At 44.4% G+C, this 16,974-nt stretch overlaps 1 protein-coding gene across 27 annotated transcripts in view; it reads right to left on the reverse strand.

The window, feature by feature from the left end:
- HERC1 (HECT and RLD domain containing E3 ubiquitin protein ligase family member 1) overlaps positions 1–16,974 on the reverse strand; it is a 98,632-nt gene that overhangs the window by 78,426 nt on the left and 3,232 nt on the right. For 25 of the 27 annotated variants that reach the window (XM_085515755.1, XM_085515744.1, XM_085515752.1 and 22 more), the window contains exon 1: positions 4,339–4,502. The exons of 1 other annotated variant lie outside the window; for it this stretch is intronic. The gene's annotated coding sequence lies outside the window, so the exon portion shown is untranslated. Of the gene's footprint in view, positions 1–4,164; positions 4,242–4,338; positions 4,503–16,974 lie in introns of those variants that run through there. One more of the 27 variants, XM_085515738.1, reaches the window with a different exon arrangement.

Below are 16,974 nucleotides of genomic sequence, written 5' to 3' on the forward strand. Positions count from 1 at the left end.
AGCTATTGGATATTTCCCAGTCTACCCATTCAGAGGACAGCAATGAAATTAACACAGGCCAGTTTCACTCTGGTGCTGTTTGCAGACAGCCATGGAAACTTCTGAAGATTTCTGCTTACCAGGACATAACTACAACTATCACTACTACCAGAGATGCTAAGTTACCCCATAGGAGTGTTTCAGAGCTCTGTGAACCGCCACACCTGGGTTCTCTCAAACCACTCAAACAGTCAGAAGCATCAATCAATGGCATTACACAGCTCCAAAATGAAGACCAGGACTTTCTTCAATACCATTAGATGGGCTTTAAGCAGAGACACTTTATGAACAACCTGCAGATCCCTCACAAATACCGTAAGGACAGAGTTCACCCAAGTCTTCTCACAGGCCAGCAATGTAAAACCTATGAACAACACAAAACATAGAAGATCCTCCATGTTGCTCATGGCCAGGGCAAACTGTGACACTTAAAATTAATCCTAACAGAACATAATGACACCTAGTTATTTGTTCAGTATTTCAGAATCACAGGATGGTTTGGGTTGGAAGGGCCCTTAAAGATTATCTAGTTCCTATGTTTGCTGCAGGCAGGGACACCTCTGCTCAAACCAGCTGCCTAGAGCCCCATGTCTAGAGCGGCATGCAGGCCCTTGTTCATCACTGGCCAAAATGCACAGCTAATCACAGAATATCCTGAGTTGGAAGGGACCCATAAAGATGATGAAGTCCAACTCTTGGCTTCACACAGGCCCATCCAAAATTCAAACCTTATGTCTGAGGGTGTTGTCTAAAAGCTCCTTACACTCCAGAAACTCGAGACCACTGCCCTGGGGATCCTGTTCTAGTGCCCAGCCAAAGTACAATCATAAAATGGCTTAGGTTGGAAGGGACCATACAGATTACTGAGCTCCAACCCCCTGTCACAGACAGGGCTGATGCCCATCAGATCAGGCTGCCCAGGGCCCCATCTAACCTGGACTTGAATGCCTGCAGGAATGGGGCACCCACAGCTTCTCCAGGCAGCCTGTGCCACTGCCTCACCACCCTCTGAGCAACAAATTGCTTCCTAACATCTAAACTGAACTCCTCCTTTCAGTTTAAAGCCATTCCCCTTTGTCTTATCACTACAAGACCATGTAAGAAGTCTGCCTCCCTTCTGCTTACAAGCTTCCTTCAAGGACTGGAAGGCCACAATGAGGACTCCCCAAAACTTTCTCTTCTCCAAGCTAACCAAAGGCTAAGTGAGCTAGCTTTCTTCATAGGAGAGGTGCTCCAACCCTTCAATCAATAGTCTCAATCTAATCACTTACACTTAAAAACCAACACAACATAAACACTTCTATTTCTGTTGTACACCACCCACAATAATTTAAACTGAAATCATCTAGTAGTGTTATCGAGCTCTTTGGATCTGCTGTAGTTCCCATAGAAATTTATAAATAAGAGGCACAACTTTCAGAGCAACCTAAGTACAACGGAGCCCATTTTTTATTCAATATTAAACAAAGAGCAATAAAATGGACTCAAAAGCTAGATTGGAACTTAATGCAAACTAACAAGTTATTCACTTAGCATTAGTAGTTCCATTCCTTGACTCAGAGTATAACCAGTACTCAAAGATAAAGTTATGTTACATAAAGTCATGCATTTGTAGGGAAATGTTTGAGGAGAACATCCCCACGTTAAATCCTGCTGAAAGCAAAAGAAAGTCAAAATATTTCTCAAAGTTATCACCAGTAACGAAGACTCCAACTGGAGGCTGTTCTCTACGCGGCAAATTAATTCCAGCTTCCAGCAGAGAACACAATTGCTTTAGCCACCCCAATACAGTCCCAATCAGCTTGATGTCATCAGGTCAATCACAACACGCGGTCAAGGCCAGAAAATATACCTGGCCAGTTCCCAGGCCACAATTACACCTGCTGTGGACTGGCAAATTCCACAGCCGCTGGGTCCCAGGCTCTTTTTCTCAATCCTTGGACATTACATGGCTTACTGTGAAGTTACTGTGCTGCAAAACAAGCATCTGCAGCTTCTTCAGCAGCCGTTGGAAAGGCGAGTTTCATTTTACAAGGTTTAGATGTTTCAAAGGAGAAAACACCTCCTGCATTTGAAGGCCATATTATGAGTGTCACCACTATGAAGACAGAAGAGAACAAAACCTGCTGGCAGTAGCAGGGCTTGAGAACTTCTGAGAAATAATCACAAGAAAGCAAATGGTGAGCACCATGTTGCTTGTGTTTGTAAGATCACTCTGGCAACAGGAAGTTAAACCAGCAAGATACAAAGGTGCCCTATATATAACCAATATATATTTGTGAAGATTAAAAAGTCAAATAAACAATAGACGACTGAGCATCACTACAGGATCTAAATGAAGCTTGTTTTATTGAGCAGATAATGGCTTCATAACAACCCATGATCAGATCTCAAATGTCTGTTCTACCAAGTTCTTCTGGCAATCCATATAATGCTTACACACCTCCGTCCCTTTTAAGTAAAGAGGGATAAAAGCGCTTTTCTACACCACAATCATTAAAAAAAATACATGAGAAACTGCAAGGAAAAAAGAATACTGAAAGTGAACCCTAACTAAAGTATTAAGTGTATATTCCTTTTATTTTAGCACCCTGTGTATCATGACTAATTTCACATAGAGTTTATCCCATCTGCACCTCCACTCCCGCTATTCCTGATGCTTCAAATCATGCAAGCCGTGGCTGCAGGCTTCCTTTAAAAACCAGCTGCCTATCTGAAATAACATCCAACTGACTTTTTAGGCCACTTAAAAGCCTTTCCTAATTAACTAATACCCATTTCTTTCAGTTTTGAAATAAGAGAAGGAACAGCTTTCACTGGTGAGCTATTGTTCAATTCGAGGACTAAATGAAATTAAAAAGACAACAACCGCCCACCAAAAGTAAGCCAAAAGGCTTTATATCACTATTATTCTTAATTAACAACTAGGCAGACCTCTCAGTGACTGCGCAAAGAAACATGGGAACCCTTAATATTAAGGCAATGAACAAGATATACATAATATGGCTGAACAAGAATGTATGAGCAAAGAGGGAAGTCTCAACCATGCACGGGTTTGTTTATAGTTGGACAGAAGGAGCCCAGATGTTTCATTCTAAAGGAAAGACAACAGGGCAGGAGACTGGCCATGTCCTTCACCTGTCCCACGGCATTTTAACATTGTACAGCCTTTAATCTTCCATACGAAATTAATAGATTCCTCTTCGGATACTGGGAAGCTGTACCATGCTGACCAGGTTCACAGCCTACCTTGCCAGATTAAATGTCTATTATATTTTTCCCATAATTATGTGAGACTCAGCCCTGAGATCCACATCCTCTGCAGTCCCACATTCCTGAGCAATGAAGATGAGGTTTGTATGGTACCTCCAAAGAGCAGCGTTCATTTGGGATGTGTAAACTTAGTTTCTATCAAAACTCAAGGCTCTAACAGTACAGAACACTCAGCTACGCAACCAATATGATCAGCATCACCACATAATATATGTGTGCATATATATCAAACAGTCCCAGCTACTGCAAAGGAAGAAGCCTATGAAGCAAAAAGCAGCAGAGATGTGACACAAACAGGTCTGAAAATGAACATAAAGATGCGTTCGCTGAGGCAACATATGCACGTATCCACTGCAGATTGTGAAGGAGAGAGATTAACAAAGGGGTTCTGCCCCTGACAAACATGGAGAGCTGCCTGCCTGCCCTAAAAGCAAATCGCAGCACTCCGTGTTATAAACAAAACCGCCACGTTCGGCTACAAAACATGTCAGCCGTCACACACAGCGATTTTCCACTGCTGCCAATAGGAGCCAGCGTGTGAGGCACGGGGAGACGACGGGGTTGGCGCTGCGATCAGGAGATGCCCGCACACCTACGGCCCCGTGCAGGCCGCTCCGCAATTTCGGGCAGATCCGCCCGTAACGCTGAGGGGAGAGACCCGGCTGGGAGCGGAACGCGTGTTCCGTGCGGAGCCGGCCCGTCCGTGTCCCCCTCAGGACGCAGTATCTCCATCCCGCTCCATCCCGCTCACAGCGGCGCGGTTCCACCCGCCCGGCCCCACCTGCCGCCCGTCCGCCCATCGCTCCGCTCCACGCCCGGCCCCGGAGCCGCGGCCTCCTCGCACCCACCGACCTCCTCGATCCCCCCGACCTCCCGTGGCGGTGCCGGGTCTCCCCGAGGCTGTGGCTCTCCCCGGCCGCACCCGCCGGGCGGCGCTGCGGACACCCCCCCCCCCTCCCCCCTTGTCGCGCTCCTCAGGGCCGCCCGTCCCCAGCAGCCCCCGGCGCCCCGCGGCCGAACGCTCACCGGGCAGCGGCGTGCGGGCGGCACAGCTCGGGGCGGGCGGCACAGCTCGGGGCGGGGGCATGAGCCGAGCCCACCGCGGGCGGCAGCGTCCGGCGTGCGGGAGCGGCTTGTCAAAGAGAAAACATGACGCGGGCACCGAGGGGGAAGGCGGCGCCGAGATCTCGCGGGGCCCGAGCGCGGCTCTCGCGAGATGCCGGCCGCTCCCCGCCTCCACGCGCAGGGCCGCTCCGCCCGCCCGGCACCTGCGGGATGAGGGACGCGGCCTGAGCTTCAACAGCTGCCTCAGGATTCAGTTGTATTTACTGCAGGAAACACAAATGTCTCGCTTGGAAAATCCAGCCTCAAACACCCATGTTAAACTCAGACCAAAAACAGCTCTGTTAGCAACTGCTCTGTGCAGCGTCACTGCGCTGAGACGTGGTGCAGAAGGTGTGTCGTTGCTCAGGCACAGCCCGCAGTTCAGTTCTATGGCTGTGAGTGTAACGTCCTGCCTGACACCACGGGCAGCGCGCTGTGAATCAGCATTAACTCATTGCTAAGGCCACTTCACAAGCAAACAGCACCAGAAGGCAGCGTGAGCTATCAGAACATTGTAAAGCTCACTTTAAATGTTTAAAATGTGGATGCTTTGTGAGAAATAAGTTCATCAGATACATCAAAATACTCAGCAGCTTCCTTTAACTATCTCCATGCAGCTCTGCCGCCCGTCACAGCAGCAGTGGAAGGGAGCAGCCGCTGAGCAGTGCTCCTCAATGTGCCCCACACCCACATGCTGACAGGACCCACAGCATGGACACGAACCTTATCGCTAACTGCAGCTTTTATGGCTCGCAGGCTCTATCACCAGCCAAGCGCTGTACAGAGCTCAAGGAGCTCCTCCAGTTTGCAGACCTTAAAATACTGTCAAATCACGCATACGTCCACATGAGGTTTTTCTTTTTGCTGTTGTTAAGTTCTGCCAGAGCCCTTCAGCCATCTCACAGCACTGAGAGCCTACGGCTTTGGTCTTGAAATTTGGCCACATGCAAATGGTGTCTTGGCATGTTATTGGAATCTACAGAGTTACAGTGCAGATATGATTGCAGCCAGTCTCCAGCCTGGGACCTGAAGTGCTGAGAATACAAGAGCCAAGGGAACAAATTAACAGCAGTGTGTTCTAAATTGACCATCTTCCCATCATTTCAGAGTGTATTTTTAAGTGTGTAGGATGACTCTAACAGTATTCAAAGTACCTAATTCTCTAAAATACCTTGAATAACCATTTGCTGTGTAGTTTGTGATCATTATTGTTTAGAAATAAACAATATGCTGCCAAATAAAGAGGGGAGGAGTAAGAGGAGCAACAAAAATAAAGGATTTCCAGCTTAGCATTGATAAAGGCTTCATCCCCTCAAGTGCTGCGTCCCAAGGACAACTGCAATTTCTCCTTTGGAATCCTCATATAAAGCTAGTTTTATTAGGTGGCAACTATTAAAATTATCTTGAAAGCAATGCCATCATCCAAACTAAAAACACCTCGCATGTCTCACTGCTCTAGAAGACGTGGTTTATTTCCAGTCATCATTTTCTTTTTGCATACTGAGAAGTCTATGAACCTCCATAGGCTTTTAAGCTTTACCTTCCTGTGCGACACAGGCTGCTGAATGTACAGGCTCACAAATATGAAATAGTCTATGGCTAGAGAGAAAAACAGATGGGCAGGTTGATCAAGAACCATCTCAGATTTAAGTTATGTTCTTTAGGATTGTAAGCATTGCCTCACCTTTAAGGAAGGCTGCATACAAGCCCCTCACTGCCCACTCCCCACCTGCCAGAAAGTTCTGATACCCAATTTAAAAGCCACAGCAGTGAGCGCAGTGACACTGTGAAATGATAACAGTATTTTCAAAGTCTCAGACAGCATCTAGAAGCGACTTACACGGTTTCTCTGGGAATTCAGGAGGACTCTTTTAGCACCCACCCACTGAAACACCGCCTGAGATACTGCCTGCACTTCCAGCCAGCTGGCACTCAGGACTTCTCTGACCCACAGAAATCCCAGGATGGCAAATGATACAGGATGAGGAGGCCTAAATCAACCTCCTTGTAATAAAGCAGAACTCCTGAGAAACCAGCTGAAGCCACCAGGATCCACAGGTCTAAAAATAAGGGTATAAAATAATGGTAACAAGCTCTATGTTCTCCCTGACTTTGCCTACAGTTGCCACTAGGTATCTGCTACCTCAACTAAGATATATAGCATTTCTATCCTTTAGAAACTGAAGAGGTTCCTGAAACTCTTTTGAGCACACCAGAGGGAAGATGAGCCCTGCAGCCATCTGCAGCTTCAGATTTGCAGGGGGAAAAGATTATTCTATGGGAGAACTCCAGATAGAGACCAAGGAGAACAGAACCACAACTCCTCCCTGGGAAACAGCATTTGTCCTCTCCCCCTCCCTCACAGCAAGATTAAGCCTCTCAAGTCTAAGCCCCCCAGCTGTCTTCCTTCCCAGCTTTATTTGGTCTTCTTCTAGTGCTCAGGTCCACGGGACCTGTTTTTTTCCACCTATCATTTCCTATTATTACTTCATTTATTTTAAAATAAATCTTAAATGCATCATTTTGTAATCCTATCAATAGTAATTTAATCCCAGACGATCATGAGAACAGAATGATAATGGCAGAACTATGTACACTATAACAGTTATTTTTTTCTACAACTAATGACCCTTTGTTTAGCAGCCACGTTTCACTCCTTATTTTCTCTTCCAACACAGACATGATACCAGGACTATGACCACTCTCATTATTCTTGTACTTTTCTTTGGTAATGCGATGTCTAGGACTCATTAAACTGAGCTATTTATACAGGGCTCGCTCATAACCACTTCTTCACAGTACAAGGTTAACTATGGATTGTTACATAAAAATGGATTTACATCTGAAATCTCCCAGTTAACTGTGTTTTGCTTTTCCTGACTTTTTTCCAGCAGACATTGCTAACATTGGCATGTATTGCTGTTGTCATGGCAATGAAAGGGGGGTCTATATGCTTTTGGATGTAACTCAGAAATCATTTTGTATAGAAATGGGCCAACAATTAGAAGAACAGGTACTGGATTTTCACTGGTAGCACAGAAGCAACTGGCTTAAAGGGGAGAAAAAAGGAGAGCACCTGAAGTGTGTGAGGCTGAACATATCTTCTATCTAATCAAGGAGCACATCAAACTGCTGTTCATGACCCCATCTTGCAATTAGGTCTGCGTGGGTAGAATTTTGTCAGTTGGAAGCAATACTGAAATCACAGCGATTTGCTTATGCAATTACATAACCAAACCAGGGTCCAGATTTGTTGGAATAAATGCTGCTCTTATTGTTCAGAAATGCATGAGGAGAGTCTTATTATATACTCGTCTCAATAAAGAAAGGTCATGCCACAATCACTTCTCTGTAAGGGCTCATTCACAGACAAGACACGTCCAATGAATTCACAATTCACACAAGGGAAGAGAAAGAGAAACATATTTTAGAGGGTCAAGTTTACTGATGGCAGACAAAGGAAGGAGTCAGCCACTGTTCAGGTGTGCAAGAAGCAGCTGTGACCATTAAGAAACACGCCTAAAGCCAGCCTACATCACTGTGAAACGTACAGAAAATCTGACTGCTAAACTAAAAATACCAGACACCCATGTCTTCTGTACGTTACTCATCACAACACTTGCTCTTTTACTGTGCATCTAAGGTATATGAAGGAAGCTGTTATGAGAACATTTTGCCTGTGCAGTCCTGCCAGGAGTGGAGGCACTGATATATATGCATCTGTGTCACTCAGTAATTTCATTTTCTGACTCATATTTTGGATTGTCAGTCCTTCCGCGTGGCACTTCCTGTTCCTACCAAGCAGAGCTGTGCTAACTGCTATTTATCAGAAAGTAATCTCCAGCCACATCCACACAGCCAGCTGGCCTCAGTGCAGCACAAACCCAGCACTGCCACACTGTCAGCACTTCTCAGAGCTGGAGGTCGCAGCTGGCTGTCTCACTTCCCTTGTCCTCCCAGGGATCCCAATGCACTGAAATTCAGAGTAGGAGCCGCTCTGAAGTAACTCACACGTACCATCTGTCCATCACCATCTCTTCCTTTCTTTATCTTGGTTGGGAACTTTTTCACGTGGTTAAAAGTCAGTTTCTGTGAAGATGCTATTCTGTGCCTCAGGCCAAAATGATCAAATCAGAGAACAAATGGGAAAAACACACAGAAAACAGGAGTTTGCACTGGAAGGTGATGAATGAGGATGTAAAAGGGACAGCATCTATATCTGAACAACAATGAAATTCATTTGCAGTACTAATTCCAAGCTAATGTATGCATGGATACGTAGCACTCAGTGTATGTATTATTAAAACCTCAAATTAGTAACTGAAGTAAGCTCAACATGACAGCGTTCAGTGCACAGCCAAAATGTACCTGACATGATTTGTGCTCAAAATTCTGTGCATAAAGACACTAGAAAGAGTCAAAGCACCACTCGTGGGATTGCCTCTCCCCAGCTGCACTCTTATCAGCTCAACATCTATGAGGCCTTAGGAGCAAGATTTGGTTCTCCACTGTTAAGCACCATCATTGCACAACACTGTAGTTGTGTCTCAACTTCACATCCCTTTAGCAACACAGTTACAAAAGAAAACAGCATTTGTTTAACTGTTTTGATCCCCCCTGCCCCCCACCATGTATTCTCTCCTACTCGGTGAGTGAAGGCAAAGAGAATCTCTGGATGGAAATAAGGGAAGATGCAAAACTGAGCTCTAAATCACCCAGCTCCGGTGTCACATGGATGTGAACAGACCGAGCCCATCTGCCCCTCTGCTTTCAAAGCCCAAAGAGGTTATCCAGCTTCCACGGCCCTGGAGCAACAGAAGCAAACAGGCTCGTTAGCTTTGGCAGGACATCGGGGGGATGAACGGGAAGAATGCCAACTGTAGTACGCAAGAGACATGTGCCTGTACACATTAACTGAATGCACAGTAAACTCACTGCTGGTCAAAAAAGGAATAGCCACAGCATTTCATAAAGCTAATATTTACAGAGAATTGCATCACATGAAACTGGACTTGACATCAGAAAAAAACTAACAAATGCAAATTTCATGTTTTAACATAATTCTTTCATGCAAAGCACTGTGCACGATTTCTTTTGGCAGGAGGTCATTTAGTTTTTCAAGTCAGAACATTACTTTTAATAAATGTTATCATTAAGCCCAGGAAAAGTAAGCATTTCCCTTCACTTGTGATTGCTGCTGTTCGTTGCTAAAGAGTAATCGTAAAAGCAGTAAAGCCACCCCTATGAGTAGCAGTGTTCAAACATCACCGTTTTGCCAAGAGCCAGGGAACCACATGAAACGTGAAGGCCCAGAAGTGATTGTAACACATCTGTGCAGCACGCTACAACACACTGCTTAGCAGCATTAAAAGTTATGGCATCTCATTTTTCACTAGGAGGTCATTCCTCATAAAAAACATTTGCCCATGATATTCCCCTATTTATATCTTTCATCCCTGAAATCCCTTTTGAACGCAAAGTACAAAAGCGATTCATTTATATCTGAGTACATCAATTTTGAGAACTCTAAGAGCCGAGTCACACCTTCACTTATGCTCCTTTCATTTTCCTCTTTGCCTAAGCTACTTCCCTAGTCTCTAAATTCTTTTTGACCCTTCTTTGGCTTCTGCCAGTCTTCTCAATTCATTTGTATTCCTGCAGTCTCTAAAAGAAAGTAAATATTCTGTTCTAACTGTTGTCTGGAAGCTGCACAATGAGGAATTATTATCCTTCTGCTTTCAGGAATCAATGGCCGCTGTGTAAGGCTAAAAGCAGCTTTTCTCTTCCCATTGTTCTCACATTTCCTTCCATTCCATTGTTCTTGCTTTCCTTCTTTTCTCCACGAAGCACCACAGACACATGTAATACCCTCCCCACCTTCACTTCAAGGTGTCAAAATGTTCTGGATGCAGTGCTCAGGGACAGGATTTAGCAGCAGGTTGTTAGAGTTAGGGTAGTATGGTTAGGTTATGGCTGGACTCAAAGATCTTTAAGGTCTTTTCCAACCTGAGCAGTTCTACCCTATGATTTTCCATCAGGGAGCATCTTTCCCATAGATGGGGAAAATACAAGGTGCAAAGAGATCCATCTTACCCCAGTATATTTAGCACAGGCCACACTGCAGCATGTTACCCAATCCTGTGCTTTCACAAGAAAATTCTTGCTTACACTGGTCAGTCCAGAAGGAGATGGGTGAAGAAGTTCAAGCAGAGTTTTTGTTTCTCTTCCATGGCACGTCCTGGGCTGTTACCACTGCCATATCACACTGCTGCCGGGCAAATAAAGTTCCTGCTCACAGAAAATGGTATGGAAACTTAAAGGTCACCTTCAAAAGGAGCAGTGAGAAGAAATCTTTCACATGGAACGTTGCCAATATTTTCAGTTCAGATAATGAAATAGTGAGAGCCAGGCAGATGAAAACTTTCCCAAGGCTACTCCTGGGTCTGCTTTAATTCCTGTCTCCACAACTCAATATCAGATTTAACCCAAGAGCTCAGAGGTGCTTCCCACCTAGCTGAATTTGTACGTGCTGTGAAGCCTTGGGCTTTACCTTCAATCACAGAGCAGCATGCAGGCATTTTCCTCCTGCCATGGCTGACTGGGCCCTAAGTCATCCAGAAAACAGATGAGGCAAAACAGTTTTACTGTAAAATACTAATAAATAGCTCAGCCAATAAACAACTCAGTAAGAGATCAATGTGGACATGCTGATTAGGGGTAACCTTGTCTATCAGAACCTATGTATGCTGTTAAATGACAAGGGTTGATGCAATTTACACTAATAAAGAGGCGCTTCTTCCTATCATTTGTTCTTGTACTACTGGCTAGAGGCACGCTGTTCTCTTGATAACTGCATTTACTTACAACACTCCTGTAACCCCCACCCCTCAGAAATTAGAAACACCCAGAATCCAAACACCAGAATCAGAGAAGCAACAATCCAAAATCAACACAAACCTTGGCATGTACAACCTGAGCACAGCACAGAAACATAGTATCACCAGGATTAGAAAAGACCTCCAAGATTTTCTAGTCCAACCCCAATCATTCAACCGTCCAGCAACATTTCCCTGCTAAACCATGTCCCTTACTACCACATTAAGCGTTTCTTAAGCACCTTCAGGGACAGTGACCCCAGCAGCACGTTCCAGTGCCTGGCCATGCTTTCAGAGAAGTGTTTCCAAATATCCCATCTGAGCTCACTGAGTAGTTCACTTAGACCACTTAAACATGGAAGGAAAGAAACCACAACAAACCTCTCTCTGGTCTTCTGCAATCAGTTACATGCCTACCTGCAGCTGTTTCAAATTAGTCTCAACAATGTGAATTAAAGAATTAATGGAATGATCTTCCAGCTGAGAAAGATTGGGAACTGAGCTGGGTACCTGTCTATTGCTCCTCAAAAATGAGATGAACAGCGTCTGTTCATTTATTTCAGTAAAGGATTTCTGGTCTCCTGTGCATTACAGTTGAACAACAAATGCACACTTGGATGGCATATATTGATAGGTTTGGGATAGAAAAAGCCAGTTTTCTGTGGATATGACTTGGAAGAGAAGAATATGTGCTCTGCAAGATGGATTCTGACCACTTAGCTGGGCTGCTGGATTGCAATACGTGCAGTGATGAGCAGCACTTTCTGAAGCATATGACCAGAAAGGAGACACTGCCTGCCAGTCCATAAGAGAGCAGAAAGTAGCAATGAGTAAGAGGAGAAAAGGCAACAAAATGCAGTGTGAAATTTCTCTAGGCTGTCTACTTGATGGCTGAGACATTTTCTCCCAGTTTTCATAGCTTCTTCACTAGCAAGGATTTGGTATAACTAATCCCCATGCCCAAACACCACACTAAGGGGCACAGGGCTGGCTGAGTTCCACGTGGTCCTCCTCCTCACCTCCCTGCCACCAGCATTCAGCTGATTACCAAACAGGTTTTCCTTGGTGTTATTTTTAATTCCCTCAAGCTGCCTATTTCTTTCCCGCTCCAAACAGTAGGAGTTGTTTAGCTCCTGAAAGGTCTTAAGTAGCTGCTGAATGCTGCTGGCTGGGACACAGCTCCTGAAGGTGCCATCCCATCACAGGGCAAGGCACAGCACAAGGCAGTGCCCACCCACAGACACTACTCCAGGGCAGCCAGGCCAGGCAGCAGGCTCTGAGATAGGCAGGCCAGAAGGCCCAGCCTTCCTGCACAGCCTATATGAATATGTAGAAATGGTTCAGCATTCTCAAGCCCTCACCCTCAAGACATCAGTACCAGATGTTGTACAGTTTCTACTCGGACTAGGAGAGTCGAGTTCTGCAGGCTGAAACTGCAGTTCTGATCAGCCTGTGATAACAAATACAACAAAAACATTCATAAGATCCCAAACTTGAGAACAAACCTGAAGTTGTACCAGAAGACCATGCTGCCATGAAACTCAACAGGAGTTGCAATCTCTGCCACCTACTGGAGAGCACTGAATACCATTACCTTGGAGTATGTGCACATGACACGAGACTGTTCCTAAACTAACAAGACAGTCATCAACAGTTTCCCCTCCTTTAGTTCTCTGGATATTTTCCTTTTTTTTTTTAAACTCCTTCTCCTCAAATAGCTTCAATGAACATTAGGCAAACACATGAATTCTCAATCATTCAGCGCCAAGCAAAGAACAGTCTGTAATTCCCATGGACTAGTTTAGTTTCATGCTGTCAAGTACCAGATTTCCCTAAATACCTGAGAATCCATTCTGTACTATGCAGCATCCTTCCAACTTCAGTAAGGAAATGTTATTAGAGCATATTAACTCCTGGAGCTTTAAAGAAGATCCATCGCTGACCAACTGCCCAAGATACAAATGAGCTCCTCAGGAAGATACATAATACTGGCTATCATCCTTCACTGTTAACAAGTGACCACAGCACGCTATCTTCCATCCATGAAAATCCCAATGAGCTACACCAGATTTAGAACTTTTGGTGCTATAATTAAATACAGCTGGGATTTTGTGGTTTTGTTTGGTTTTTGTGTTTTGTTTTTTTTTTCCCCTTATAAAACTAACCAGCACAGCACTTAAGAAAACAGCTTAGTAGCAGGAGAGGCAGGTTTTGACCTAGATTAGATACACCTCTTGTAACTTGTGTTGTCAACTATAGACAACAGAAGAGGAAAAAAAACAACTCGGGCAAAGAGCATGAGAGAATCTATGGCTTCCAGTTACAGCCAGCAACCTGGGCAGTACTCAGATTTATCTTTTCCTTTATTCCTTCCAAACAAAGTAGCTGACGGCGCAATGTAATTTGTTCAGAAAAAGTTGCAAGTCATTCCTTTTGCTTGTGCTCCTTATAAAAGCTTCCAGCATTAAATGGCTTCATTTTATTAAAGATGCACCATTTTTAAAACAGAGCCCTGTTCATATGGCACATAACCCATCACAGGAATTATTACTTGCTTAGTGCAAAGCTGACAAATCAAAGACAACACAACAATGTCATACTGACTGAAGGTGCTCTATGTGAGCTGAGGTGGGATGCTGAGCTCAAAGTATATATTAAGGAATATTAGTCAGCTTGCGAAAATCTTACTTGACTTATTCTCTATCTGCGATTCCACTGACTTCAATTGGGCTGTTCACAGCTACCAGAAGCAAAAACTACAGCTCTTGTCCACAGTGTGTGACAATTGTCTGCTGAGCAGCTGGAAATCAGAACTACTACAACAAGAGTCAAACAGTTACAGCCCGAGGCCCATAGATATACTTGCTTGCTTTGAAATGCATATTTAATCAAAATGCAGGATTAGATGAACACTTTGTATACGTAGAAAAATAATCCAGGGGTGTTTGAGGTACTTGTAGCTAACTATAAGGTACCACATTGCTATAAGGACAGTGGATAAACAAGTAGCTCAGCTGGAATTGAATACATGACCTTGTTTTTTTTTTCCATAGCCACAGATGCCCACAGAAGGACGAATTCCAAGCAGGTAGGAGAAGGAAAATAAAAGGACAGCTTTGATTTGGGAGAAGGAATGTTAGGATTTAGATAAGGGACGTGCTCCAAAAATAAGTACAAACCTTCATGGTCACTAGTAAAGATAAACAGATGCCCAAGTAAAATAAATACACCACCAGGGACAAAATAGGAGAGGTGTGCCAGCACTGAAAGAGAAAAATACTGCAAGAGGAAATACAGCAACACCAGATGTGGATGCAATGGCCAACATTAGGAAAATGCATTGATAAAATGTTAAGATTTTTTCATAAACACGCAACACAGGGAAGTAAAAAAGAACATAATGTACTGCAAAATTTGAGAGGGTTCAATCAACACAGCTTAGCAGCAAGGACAAACCATTCTGTCATGGCACAGTGCAGGAAGAGAAGGAAGCCCACGATGAAACACATGCTACCTCCATAACAACAGGAAAATGCTGACAGAGTTAAACACGGACTCCAAGGAAGAAGCAAATAGTTTCTACACGATGGGAAGAACAGTCTGTCTTACAGCACATGATAGTGCAGCCTGGAATGAAACAATACAGGTGACAGGGTCAAAGTTCAAAGCATGGAATAAAGCGTACCAACAAGTGCCAGCGCTCGAAGTATAAGCAGGGTGACGTGGCAATGACAGCAGGCATCCCACTGCTGTCACTGTAGGCTGCAACTGAGGAAATGCATGCAATGCACCCATAGCCACCTTCTGCAGAACAGCTGCCCTGAGGAACATGCCCTGAGGACTGAAGGAATTCAAGCCATCACCCTCACACAGCAGTTAAATTAAACCATACAAATGTAATACTATTGCTCACATGACACTGGAAGGATAACTGCTCATGACTTCAAGAAGAAACCAACAAGCACTTATCTTGGTTGCAGCTTAGAAAGGACACAGAAGTCACGACCCAGCTAAGCCAAAGCAATTTGCATGCTTTGCTGCAGGGTGTCCTCCTCACATCACAAGGAAGCTGACATAGTGTGAAAATTAGGAACCAGCCCTGCAGGAAGGTGCTTCAGCAGTCACATTTGTTGCAGCAGTTTTGCAGGACGGCAACTCAGGAGACACGGATGGAAAATGCTCTCAGTTCCTTGCAGGCAATGCGGGAATGCAAATCTTTTCCTCTTTATGAGCAAGAATTTAAGTGATAAATGTCGAGCGGTTTCTTGCTAATCCTTAGAGGGCATTTCACGCTGTTACAAAACGTGTCCGTGACTACAAGGTGCTCAGATGCCATGGTTACAGGCGCAGCATGGGATCGTAAATAGCACGCTGAGATAGAGCTGTGCACTCCCCCATACAGCAGCTCCCCAAGGCACCGGGAGACCAGGCAAATTGTTGTTAACTTCTACCCACATTCGGCTGATCTTTAGCACTCGGGCAGATCACCATTAACGTTTTGTCAGTGCTGCACGCTCTGAAACAACTGCCCTTAAGATCACAGTCCTGTTTACATTTTTTACTGAACAAAACTCCAAAGTAAATGTTGTGTCACTTCTCAGGTACTGGGAGATTAGCACATAATTGGGTGCAAACCACACACCTGGCATAAGAAGAGTTTAAATAACCAACAGATTCAACCTGGCACATGGCAATCCCAGCAATTACCAGAGAGAAACAGAGCTGAGGAGACAGCACCACTTCCTAACGTACTTATAGGGACACAACAACGGTGACAGAACCTTTCCTTTGGCTGACAGCAGTTGTACGGCGCTATTAAGTACAGGATGTCTACTGTACCCCAACATTATACATCAAACACACTGAAGGCCAGGGAAGTATGTTAAGAATATATGGAAATGTTCTTTCCAACTCCTCTTGGTTAACAAATATAACGATTTAAGTTGATGCTGAATGAGCACTGACATAGATATAACAGGGGAAATTGGCTCTTCATCTGATTCTAAGCTTCCCGTGGGAACGCTGAAAACCTGTTTTGCTCCATTTCAAAACAGCTTCCATTTCTTTGGAGATTTTTTACTCTACATCCTGAAGAATCAGAGCGTGTTTAAAAGATGTGGTGCCCACAGACCACGCAGAGCCTCAGTGCAACATCACACTCGAGAAATAGGTAACTTAGCATTCAGCATAAGAAAAAGTGCGTACATACACAGCATGAGACTAATTGCTGCTAATCTTATTTTCTTCCTTCAGAGTGAGCAACGTACACACACTGATTCCCACGCAGAAGAGATGCTGGGAATATCAGAAGCTTCTTCTAACGTTAAGGACACTGCAAAACAAATTATCTGGAGAATTAAAAAACATTTGAAACAAAATCTTCTAGATCAGATGGGCCAAGAGGACCAGAACTCACCTATCGATATTGGCTCTGAACCTCAGGCACAGCTCAGAGAAAGGGTTTTTCCTAATATTGTGCATTACACAAAGACTAAAACCACTTTTTCTGGTCACATCCCTCCTGTTATAATAACAAGCCAGAAGTGCACAAAGCTGCATCTTCTTCCAGATGAAGATAATTCAAATGCATGCAAACGCACACACAGCATTGGAGGAATAGGAAGACTAATAACAAAACCTTGCCATAAACCTAAATGAGGCTATTGTCCTCACTCTGCTTGGA

Source organism: Coturnix japonica, chromosome 14 (assembly GCF_054131305.1).
Source record: "Coturnix japonica strain WE chromosome 14, WE-NBRP24, whole genome shotgun sequence".
Lineage (NCBI taxonomy): Eukaryota > Metazoa > Chordata > Aves > Galliformes > Phasianidae > Coturnix > Coturnix japonica.